Source organism: Saccostrea echinata, unplaced genomic scaffold (genome assembly GCF_033153115.1).
Source record: "Saccostrea echinata isolate AGI-Se365-2 ecotype Australia unplaced genomic scaffold, CSIRO_AGI_Sech_v1 ptg000030l, whole genome shotgun sequence".
Lineage (NCBI taxonomy): Eukaryota > Metazoa > Mollusca > Bivalvia > Ostreida > Ostreidae > Saccostrea > Saccostrea echinata.
This window is the reverse complement of record NW_026889779.1, coordinates 35,622,821-35,635,767: the sequence shown is the minus strand read 5'-3', so window position 1 is coordinate 35,635,767 and position 12,947 is coordinate 35,622,821.

Below are 12,947 nucleotides of genomic sequence, written 5' to 3'. Positions count from 1 at the left end.
AGCACGAAAGTTCAACTAGCGCATGTTTTAGGGGTATATTTTCCTTTTAGCTACACATGTATACTATTGACAAGTATCATTTGACATTGAAGATGATACGTATCTTATAAAATGGGACTCTGTAATTTTGTCTTAATTGGTGTCGTAACAAAATGTCACTACATTCATTGCAGAGACATAAATTGAAATAACAGGGATTCGCAACTCCGTCTTTAAGAGGTTTTACTAGTCCTACTGTTTCCTAAATGAGTGACGGTCTCAGTATTATTCTTGAAATAACTCTTGGTTTTATTTATGTGATATTATGTTATTTTTATATAACTTTTGTATTTATTTATGTCTCTGATTCTTTGCTATGGAGAAATAAAACCGTAAAAAATTTAATTGTGTAATTCCTTTTATTAGCGATAATCAATGTACAAATTAATTTTAAGAAAGAAATAAATGTTTTACGAAATAGGATAATTTTGCACGTAATTTTGACTCCCTCTGTCGGCCATTTTAGCCCCATCCTTATACATATTCATGATGGAAAATAACTAGGGCTGGGATGATATATAGACTCTATGTGAGGGCGATACGCATATCGATACGTATGTAGAAATATCTCCCCCCCCCCAAAAGATTCCGACTTATTTTTCTTTGTTTACTTAAAATTTTGGTTTATTATATAAAATAAATATGTTAAATATAAATATGAAATTCATAATAATTGAAATAATTTTTTTTACAACAGATATACAGCTTCTACGAATAAATTATACTTATTTGATTTGTGAAGAAATGTTTTGTTCATTTCATAACAAAAAGAAAGTTTTATAACCAATTCAAAATATCGTGATTTATATCGTGTCGTGGCTCGAATATCGTGATATAGAAAAAGATATATCGTCCCAGCCCAAAAAATAACAGAGGAACACTTCGTTATAAATGTAGCGCCGACCTATAGGGCGGGGATTGGTTTCAGTCTTTACAAAAAGCTTTTCGATTACCGTTCTGGTCAATGACTTTATGCTTCATACATTTACTAATTCGTTGCTCATACATCATTTTATTTCTAGTCGATGCATGTTGTATCTAGAGATAGGAAGAAGCCTTTCATATACATTAGCTACATATATAGCATGATATCGTCAACGCAATTTGAGTTTGTTATCTCGAAACGTTATTTGGCAAAATATACAATAAACAAAGCTGCAGATGGGCATTTGTTAAGCTCTAACAGATACTGGCGTTAAATGGTAAGAATATTTACCCAGATTAAGACTTTTTTAATATTCTGACACTCGAAAGTCCAGAGGTGGCGGATGAAAGAGATAAAGTTAACAGGAAAAATTCGTGAAATTTTAAGTAAAAACTTTTTTCTCGTTCATAGTAATAAGAGAAAAACCAGAAGTCTCTGACGAGACTGTAGTTCTACTGGTTTTTACTTATAACAAAGGAAGAGAAAAGTACCACTTGGACTTGAAATTTTGCAGCAACCATAAAAAGAATAATAATCCTTGGTTTAGTCTCTTTTTGTTTCAAGATTTATTGCAATCAGATTAAAACTGTAGGAGGAGTATCCTTTTAAAGGGATTTTACAGAAATTTCTTTATTTAAGTAACCATTGCAACATCATTCATCAAAATGTATCTCAGTGCAGTCTACTTGCACGCCAAGTTATATTAAAATCAGACCAAAACTGTAGAAAGAGTAATGTTTTGAAAGTATTTCACAGAAATTCTATTTTTAGTAACCATAGCAACATCATTCATCAAAATCAGACGAAAAAAAGTGAAACTTTGTTTAATCTACTTGTGTGCCAAGTTATATTGAAATCAGACCAAAACTGTAGAAGGAGTAGCATTTTGAAAGTATTTCACAGAAATGTCTTTTTAGTAACCATGGTAACACTGTTCATCAAAATCAAAAAAAAGATAAAGAGAATAATGAAGCTTAGTGTACTCTACTTGTGTGCCAAGTAATATTAAAATCAAACCAAATTTGTAGAAGGAGTAAAATTTTTAAATTATTTCACAAAAATTTTTTTTTTATGTAACCATGGCAACACCGTTCATCGAAATCAAAATCCGACAAATAGAATTATGTAGCTTAGTGCAATCTACTTGTGTGCCAAGTTATATTGAAATCAAACTATAACTGTAGGAGGAGTAGTGCTTTGAAAGTATTTCATAGAAATTTTTATTTTTAGTAACCATGGCAACACCGTTCATCGAAATCATAAATCGATATCTTGGTGTTCTACTTGTGTGCCAAGCTATATTGAAATCAGACTAAACTCTTGAAAGAGTAGCCTTTTGAAAGTATTTCAAAGAAAATTCATTTTTAATAACCAAAGCAAAACCATTCATCGATATTTATAAAGTGCCCCGCCACAGCATGATACGCCCGTCAAATATTGTTCAATTATCATATACGAGGGGTTATCAAAAAGTTCGTGGACTGACGCGATAAAATTAATAATATGTAGTCTTTTCTTACAAAATTTATGCGGAACATAAAACAACAAAAGTTTAAGAAATGTTGAAAATTTTAGCTTGATAAGTTGATAATTTGCCAAATTATTCTAAAATTAAAAAGACTTTATGTGATCACCCGGCGCTGTCGCCGTTTAGTGTCATGACGTCCTCTTAACGTCATTGTTTCTTAATGTCCGCTCTCTCTACCTCATACACTTATCTTGATGAGATTACCTGGAGTTAAGTTAGGACTTAAACCCGTCTTATTTATATGAATTTACAATGTCATGAGCAGCTGTTTTCAATGCATATAATATTGTAAATGGATCTTTATATGGGGAAAGATCCTCACTTGATTATGCCAGAATACTTAGCTTGTTGGAGTTCAATTTCTACCACACATGATCAACGTCACTTTTCGACGTGACTGACTTTTGACACCCTGACTACAAATCGACACTAGCTGTGCATATTTCATCTCTCTGAATCTTTTTAGGCATTAAAAAACAAGTACTCTGGATGCATTTTATTTTTCTGTAGCCAGTTTAAACATTCCTTAGGTCAATACCAGTTTTTCCAGGACCGAAACTCTATAGAGTGTTTGAAAAAGAAACCCCTCCCCCCTTTTGACGTTATTTTCAAGCCCATAATTGTTTGGACACTCCATATAAAATTTACGATAAAATTTCATAGAAATTACAGAATGGGGTAAAAATTCCAAATTTTACTGAACAAATGTGTCATACCACATGCCTGAATTAACGAGATTTTCTGATGACAAATACTCATATCTAAAGAGTTTTTCTCAGTTACACTCAGGTAGGAAAAAACGTCATATTAGAGGTTGCGCCGCCTGGACATACCTTTGCTTACAAAAACACTAACATTTTATTAAAAAAAATAAAAATTATGATTTATGGTTTATTCTATAGATAGAAAGGATGATGCTAACTAAATGTGTAAAAATTCATTGATGTACCTAAAGCGGTTTTAATTTTATCACGCTAGTCCACGAACTTTTTGATAACCCCTCGTACATACCATTCTTTATAATGTTTGATGTACATACATCTCCTGTGGTGTAGGTATTAATTATAACAAATAACACATCATATATTTCTCAACTGGTTGTGTTCAAGATGCAACATAACTATGTTGGTATTCGACTTATTGAAGCCAACAAGCAAGATAATTATATGAAGACATGGGATTTATTTAAGTCAACATGTATTAGATATTTATGTAGACATGCGACTTATTTATGTCCACGTGCGACTTATTTATGTCAACATGCGAAATAATTGTCAACATGCGAGATTATTATGTTGAGATGTGAATTTATGTCAACTCGCTAGATATTTATGTTGACGTGCAACTTACTATCTTGCATGTTGACATGAATAAGTTGCATATCACCATAAGTATTTTGCATGTTGACATAAATATCTTGCATGTTTATATATAACTTGCATGTTGACATAAATAAGTCACTTGTCAACATAAGTATGTTGCATGTCGATTTAATAAACTCGCATGTCGACATAAGTTGCATGTCGACATAATTAACGAGCATGTCGACATAAATATAGTCACATGTAAACATTTTATCTGCATGTTGACATAAATATGTCCCGTGTCTACATAATTATGTTGCATCTTGCATCTATGATGTCCGATATTGGCGTTAGTGAATTTACCAACATTAAAATCAGATTCTCTAAAATGATTGGAAACTTGCATGTTATCTCGCACATAGACGTAATTATCTTGCATGTTGACCTACCTTTCTCGCATGTTGACATAATTTATCTTGCATGTAGGGGGCAGAAATTTGCCACCATATAATTACCTACCTCAAATGCTTTAGATGCAGCTTCTGACCTTAATTTCTAGATGTGACTAAATGTAGATTGCTGATTATTTACGGCTTCAATGTGGATTATGCAGGGCCAAATACGCATGGGTGGTGTACCTCTGTTATCATGCGTTTCCATACGAAGGAGATGGGCGAACATAGCGTGCAGAAAGCCTACAACTTCAGATACATAAAAATCTTGTTCAATTTGTGAATTTAGTATTTAGAGTAAAGTTCTCATTATTGAAATTTATGAAATTATGATAAACAAAACTTTTCTGAGGAAAATTTTCTCGGCAAAATTTATTCTTTTATAAAATAATAATTTGGTATTCGTGGGGTTCGAACCCAAAGCAATAAAAATCCTGAGTATCATTTTCTTTCGAGACTAGCACGCTAACCACTAGACTACACAAGTCCTGATGAAGGGTGGCATTTAAATCATGTTTGTGATATGACCATTGACTAATTGGACTTCAAGTATTTCTCGAAAAGATGCGAATGTTGTGTCAAAAAAGTATATTTTTAAGGTATAGTGGGTCTTTGCTCCATATTTTTGGTAACCAAAAAATGTATATTTTCATGCAAACTTTAAGGATTAACTTTCAAAAAAATGGAGCGAAGACCCACTCATATCGAAAAATAGTGTTATAGTATGAGAAAATGACTCTTTTTGCTCTTTTTAGTGTGTATATAATATTTCATAGGCAAATAATTTCAATCTTTGAGGGATTTTTGCAAATTGTAGAAATTCTACATAAAGTATATTTTAAGTGAAATATCAAGGAAAATTTTAATATAATTGAGATTTAATTTTTCACCTTCATGTTTGTCACACTATAGGCTTTTCGCTCGTCATGTTCACCCATCTTCTTTCATGATTTAATTTTTAAGGGTTAGATTTTACCGTAAAGAAAACAAACACTGCCTACTCCAAACTATTTTCTTTGTGATGAAATGATGTGATACTATTTCATGCCTCATAATTATTTGAATGTACGATTGAGCTACATGTTTGTCATTTTTAGCTCACCTCAACGAAGTTGAAGGAGCTTATTTAATACCCTCGGCGTCGGTGTCGGCGTCCCAGGTTAAAGTTTTTGGTGCAGTTTTCTTTTCAAGTACTTTTGTGGCCTATATAAATCAGAGATGCATGTAGGATGCTTCTAGCATGTTTCATTGTACCAGTTAAGGTTTCAGATGCTGCAATTTCAGTAGAAGAATGACCAAGTTAATGTTTTGGGAGCAGGTTAAAGTTCTAAGAGCAGGTTAAAGTTTTTGGACAGGTCTCATTTCCAAGTAACTATAAGCCCTAAATTGACCAAACTTGCATGGATGATACATCTAAGGATGCACACTACCACGCTTGCTTCGGGTGTTGAATCTGACCTACATTTTCTGGATGAGTGACCAGGTTAAAGTTTTTAGAGCAGGTCTCATTTCCATTAGTAACAAAAAGCCCTATATTGACCAAACTTGCATGGATGATACATCTAAGGATGCACACTTCCACGCTTTCTTCGGATGCTGGATCTGACCTACATTTTCCGAATGAGTGACCAGGTTAAAGTTTTTAGAGCAGGTCTCATTTCCAAGTAACTATAAACCCTATATTGACCAAACTTGCATGGCTGATACATCTAAGGACGCACGCTACTGGACTTGCTTCGAATGCTGGCTCTGACCTACATTTTCCGAATGAGTGACCAGGTTAAAGTTTTTGGAGCAGGTCTCATCTCCAAGTAACTTTAAGCCCTATGTTGACCAAACTTGCATGGATGATACATCTAAAGATGCACACTACCAGGCTTGCTTCGGATGCTGTATCTGACTGACATTTTCCAGATGAGTGACCAGGTTAAAGTAAACTATAAGGGCTATTTGAACAAAAACTTGCATGGATGATGCATCACAGGATGAACACTCTCAAACTTGCTTCAGATGCTGGATATGACTTACATTTTCTGGATGAGTGACTTGTTTAAAGTTTTTAGGTAAGTTCATACCCAAGTAACTGCAAGCCCTATCGGACTTAAATTGCATAAAAGTTACATCTAGAGATGCACACTTCTAGATTATTAGTTTGGGACTTTGCCTTACTTAAAGACAACATTCTTTGAGGTGAGCTCTGTAATCTCTGATTACCTATGTTTAAATACATGTACAATCTTTACAACTTAGATGAGAATCTTGCAAGCATCAACAGTACGTCTTACACGTGTACGTATACTGTAAGATTAACAGCCGATTCTTACATGTAAACGAAAATAAATAAATGTGCAGAACAGCAAATGTGTTAAGTTTGCAAACTTTTGTGTGAAATCTAACTAAGTTTGGTTTATCTGTAGACCGATTTATCGAAAGTGCAGGGCTCTATTTCTACAAAAAATAAAAGTACATTACAATGAAACACAACCAGATGATGTTGTTTTAAGTAATCAAGAAAAACTGTTTGAACACGAATTAAGTTTGTTAGAGCTTGTCTTTGCTTGTCGACACCTGTTGTTAGGCCCGTCCTAACACTCAGCCCTAGTGAAGTTTTCACGATAAATTTATATTGAATTTCCATCAAACGCCAAGTTCTGAGATATTTTTCTTTCTAATTAATATAATTTTGCTAAGTTTCTTGGAACTCTATCGGGCCTATATCTTGTGAAATTAGGATAAAACTTTTGGGCAAACACCTAAGAAAACAGAACCCAGCGGTGGTAGTGGTTAGTTTTTGACGGCGTTTTTATGTCAAACAGGGGTTTCTTGACGCACTTACACGTGTTCTCACCAGAGTTTTTTTCAAAGCATGTTTTTCTCCAGATCTCGCGATATTTCACTTTATTGTCGGGATAAATATTCCGAGTGTTTCTCTGACAAAAAATACTTAAGAAGCATCTGAAAAGCAGAGCTTCAAAGAGCTGACCAAGATTCACAAATCAGCGAAGTGTATTTATCCATCTAAAAGGTTTATGTATTTTAGAAAGCATCTTTTTGATAGTTTGTTATTTATTGTAATAAAAGAGATGGAAGGTCTTAACACGTGTACAAACTTTGGAATTAGTTCCATGCTTTTGGTGTATATTGTAACCAAACTGGATATTCAAGTAAAGACGGGATTTGGGTGCACATCTGAAATAGAATTTGTTGGAATAAATTAGTTCCATGCCTGTCTTGTATATTGTTATCAAACTGGAAACTTTTAAAAAGACGAAGAAAAAATGCTTGAATAGAAATTGATATTGTTGAAATCGTTTTAAAATCAATCTATGGTTAAAAAATTGAAATTTTCTTCCCTTTCATACCTAGCATAAATTTTTAAAAAAATATTCAAGTATTTCTTCCAATTTGTTGGTTGAAAAATAAGTTTATTTTCTAAGTTTTTAATGATAAAAATTATATATCATTTGCATTAATTTTATTGAATTGTAATTTTGACCTTCTGGAACATTTACCAGTATGTATATCAAATTAAAGTTAATGCACGACGTTTTAAAGACATTAAGATTTTTCCCCCATCTATTAAGTAAATGTAAGGATACAAAATAAACAACAATAAAGGCGATTTAATCGTTTATAAATATAAATTATATCATTCTTAATTATTTTCATCGGAAGAACGCGTCTTTTAACCCATTTAATTATCGCAGTATTATCAATTTTACAATAATGTATTATAATTCATGCAAACATCTCTTGCATTCTGTTGTCAAATTAGGGAAAAAATAGCATTGAATTTGTTGTTCAAGTATACACGATATAAAAATATCGGTGCCAAAATGCACCAGCTTTGGCCATTCAACTCTCATTTTCACTCTCGGAAATGACCAGTGGTACTTTAAAAAGTTGATTTATAGCCGTAAAGGAGCCACATAGATGGATAAATTTGCACATTAAACAACATCTTATTCATTTCTATGTTAGATTCTGAGTAAATAAATAACATAAGATGTCAGAACAAACATTTCATTAATATTACATACATTATACAAGAAATCATGCACATTATGTAAATTCATTATAAAAAAAAACATTGTCAACTTCTATAATTATTATTAAGTCCCATGCACATTAAATTATCAATGATGTGTTAAACAGTTTGTAACACGAGTAAATGAAAATATAGCATATCATAATTTTCAATTTAAGAAGTCATATCAGATTTATCAATCATTTTTAAGGAAAACCTAAAAAGAAATTTACATTGTCAATGCAAGTGAAAAACATGATATATGAGTTGCATGAGCAAAAAGAGAGCGATATACGAAGTCATAAAGAATTTCCTTTCCAATCGTCACCTTTTAAATTATTGTCTTGATATACACAATGTTACAGTGCATATTTCTATTCTACATTTTCTGGAAACCGTATTGATGGACAATTTACACTTTGATGTATGGCTGTATTGATGTCAATGTTGCGATCCCGGGCAGCGCCAGGCGGGTCTTTCTCAGCAGACGACAATGCAAGGGCGTATCGAGTGACGACCTCACTGCGTCACAAATAGAACAGACGACAAGGAATTGGTGCAGACGTTTGATTTCGCCATCAAGATGTGGTTTATGCTTTTGACGTTTTTTTCGTTACGTAACAAAGAGTTATTGACAATGATTGCGATAAAATTAGTATTTTTAATTTGTTGCATACATACAATTGTAAAATATATGTCATTGCTTGATTTAGATGCAGAGTGTACTATTAAAATGTTAATGTCCTCCAACGAATTTTTCGAGTGAGTTAAGTTTGTGTGGTGATTATGATTTATTTTATCTTATTTTACAGATTGTAAATTTTGAAAAAGAATGAAACTAAAACAGAATTGCACGTATTCTACAGTTTTGAAAAGATTTCTTATGTTTTTTTTTTTTTTTGTCTTTTCTTTTCTATGCTTCATCAGCTTTTTAAGGACAGATAGTATACAAACTAAAATAAAATAAAAAAATAAATAAAAGCAAGCAAAGAAACCACAAAAACTGGATCGATATATATTGAGTTGTAAATGACCAAAATATAAAATTTCTAAAATATTTTAAAAGTTGTAAACTTTTTTCTTTTGGGATGTTCAAGATTCTACCTTCTTCTGCCACCCCTTTTTTCACTTTTACAGGACATTAAATGTGAGAATTTGAATAAAAATTATAATTTATGAGGCTAAACGTATTCATTTTCCTAATATAAACATTGCTTTAGTTGTTATTTTCATGATTTTTGACGACATTTTGTATCATCTGTCCTTAAGAATATGAAGCCATGTATATAAACAACTCTTATTCTCATAAGGAAAGGATGAAGTAAGAAAATTTCAAAACAGACATTCATATAGAAAAATGTAGGCCCACTAACGATATGAATTTAATTATGAATGCCTCAATGCTTCTGTTCCGAAGTTTATGGACGCTGGGTTTGCTCAGGCACGCGAAAAAGGATTGGTGCATCTTCTTATCATGATGATAACATTTTTGAAAATGATTTTTTAGGGATCGATGTCAAGACTTTAAGTCGCAAACTTGATCACAAATATAGTTCGCTCAATCATTTTCTATTTGAATATATTGATTGAGACGTTTTTCAATTTTTTAAAAACCCATATTTTGCCGTACTTCAACTATTTCAAGACAAACTTCAATTTAAAATATGATTTTAGGTTCATGTTAAGTTAATTTAACATACCTTTCAGTCGATTGATTCTTGTTTGAAATGTACACGAGTACTCTGTTAGTAATAGTCAAATAAATCTACCAGAGTCCCCAATAACTTTTTTTTGTACCATTGAAGAAAAAAAAAAATATTTGTTGGTATCAACATTTAGTGCTTCGTCTCAATACAGAAGTAAGCGACAGTTAATAATAGTAAATTATAAAAGGTCTCTAAATCCTCCCTAGCATGATGATATTTGTTGCAAACAAAGAACAAATGCTTTATCACATGAACAATTGAAACTTTCAGTAATTTTTTCTTTTAAAGAGGTCATAATTCAAAATACAGTTGTGTCTTGGTTAAGAATTTATGATATTTAATCGTCTGTTTCCATGCGTACATAAGACGTTAACATAGGTAGTGATTGTTCCTTCGCCAAGCGCCCGGCACTAGGAATGAAAGTCGCAGGTCTTTCGGGTGAGACCTTAAAAACTATGGTCCCGTGTCACTGTAGGAGTTGGCATAATAAAGAACCCTCACTTCTGAATGTTCCTGAGTGCCAAGTATAGGTCTAAATTAAAAGCCCTTCACCGGTATATGGTGACGTCTCTATGAATGAGAAATTCTCGAATGGGACGTAAAACAACATGCAGTCAATCAATCCAAATATAAGGATGGGGTTTGATTTGTTTGTTTGTTTTTGTGTGTGTGTGTGTGTTGTTTTTAAAACTACTTCAAGATGTTATGTTTCTTGTGATTAAACTTAGATTCTTCCACTGATATATGTATTATGTAACAATTGAGGTAAATAAAAGAACTAAAATACTGTATAAGTATAAAAAAAAAAATGCAATTTTCTCCAAATGCCTGGATGCCTATATTTTTCTATGCTAAATTAACTATATTTGTTGATAAATTTTTAATTAGAAAACCATAGGTAGTGTTTTTATTCGCATTTCCATTTGAAATTTTATAACTTTCCCTATATACATGTAATATATTAACTATAAAAATGAATTTTGAAGAAATACCAATAGTAAATTCACGTTACTATGTGAAATCAGAGACAATTTTGTGAGCATTTTCAATTACTTAAAAGCTGATTTTTAGAAGCCGACTACCTTAAAACATAGATTGCGCAATTTAGGAGAAAGAGCAAAACTCATGCATAAACTTTTCTGAAACTGACACTTGGTACAGAGCTTAAGGGAGGTTAGTGTCCACATTGTATGTATTTTTACACTCAAATAGAGGAAATCCGAGCTTATCGTACACGTGTGATGCAAGTGTGATGCAATTTTTGATAAGGAACGCTTAAAACCGAGGCAAATTATCATTAAATCATATGATGATGCACACATTGCAGTAGGTTACAGACATAAAATTGTAAGAAAACCAAATACTATAATATAGAAGTTCGAATTTACTCAGACTTCATTCAAGCAACAAATATGAGGAAATAGCAATGTTGATTAACACAATACATACCAGGAATACCTCCCTTTAACTTAAACAAACGTAAAAGAAAGTAAAATCCACAGGAACTACTACACATTTTTGGTTTTAATACATCTCTAAAATCACACTTTTTCTCAATGCTTTTATATTCATATAAATTATACATGTATCCTTCTTTCCTTTTTTTTTTTGTTTTGTATGCAAAATATCAAGACATTCAACCAGAAAGAAGGACATTAAGTAGCAAAAGTAAATACTATGTTTACAGTATATCACAATTTGATACTTATTTATTTATTGCTTAAGACATACATCTTATCACATTACATAATAACATTGTATGGCGATTTTTATAGATTACACATATAATACAATATAATAATAATAAGTTCATGGAGAATTACCATATGAGAGAAAACATTCTCTCAACTTAGAAAGCATATTAAATGAATACATTTCCCTAAATTACAGAAATCATGGACGTTTTGAGCACTTAACAATTGTACAAATTTAAAAAACAGATGGCTTCTGCCAGTATTACTTCTTGATGTATTTTTTCGATTCTTTTCAAAATGCGAACAAATTAAAACAAATGGTTTAATTCATCCTCTTCTTCACTTTTACACATTCTTCTCTCCCTAGGTATTTTATTATGTTGTCCTGTCTCAATTTCCAGATTATGAGATGAAAGCCTAATTGACTAATTTGCTTTTTGTACATAGAAGGTATAGGCTTACAAAGATAATATTGTAAAGAAAAATTGTCTATTTTATATACTTGAATTAAAAAAATAAGTTTTCTTTACAAGGAGTATATACACGCAATCCGGAGGACAACGCTGATCCTAAACGTTGACTCGAACTATTATAACATATTTAATTCCTGATACAGATAATACATGTAGTGTAAGAAGTTTGTGCTATCATTGCTAGACATCACAGATCACGTCTAATTTCATAAATTCATGCTAATAAGCATTGGTATTTTATGCTAAATTAAAAGAAATTCAATTTCTCTAAAAATGAATTCTTTTTTTTTCTTTTAAGGGGTACAAATGTCAACTTTTTACGAGACCGTTTCTAAGACTTTAAAGAACCATGAATCATATTGAGATGCATAAAATGAAAATTGTTGTCAAAAAATCTCATTTTCAAGCTTCATTTTGAGACTTTTTAAACAAAATAATAAAATTAAGAGTAAGTATTCCTGGCTGAGGATCGGATATCCTTAATGTAAGTTAAGAAGTTTTAAATCTTTATTTTTTTTCAAACCGAGTAACGTTGCATCTATGCTAAAAATAATGCTGACCTACCCTCGTGCTTATTATTAAAATTATGCGTAACACTGTTTTTAAGAATGCTAAAATGCGTTCATAAAATCGTGTTTGAGTACACACATTCTACCTCATCATTTTTGAAAACTTCATGCAAACTCTCTAAACAATAAGACAATGCAATAATACTTAAACGGTGGTTCAGCAAACCCAACAATTGTCTCCGTAGAGTACACGGAACAAAACTGATCTAGTTTAAAGAGAGTTAAAAAAC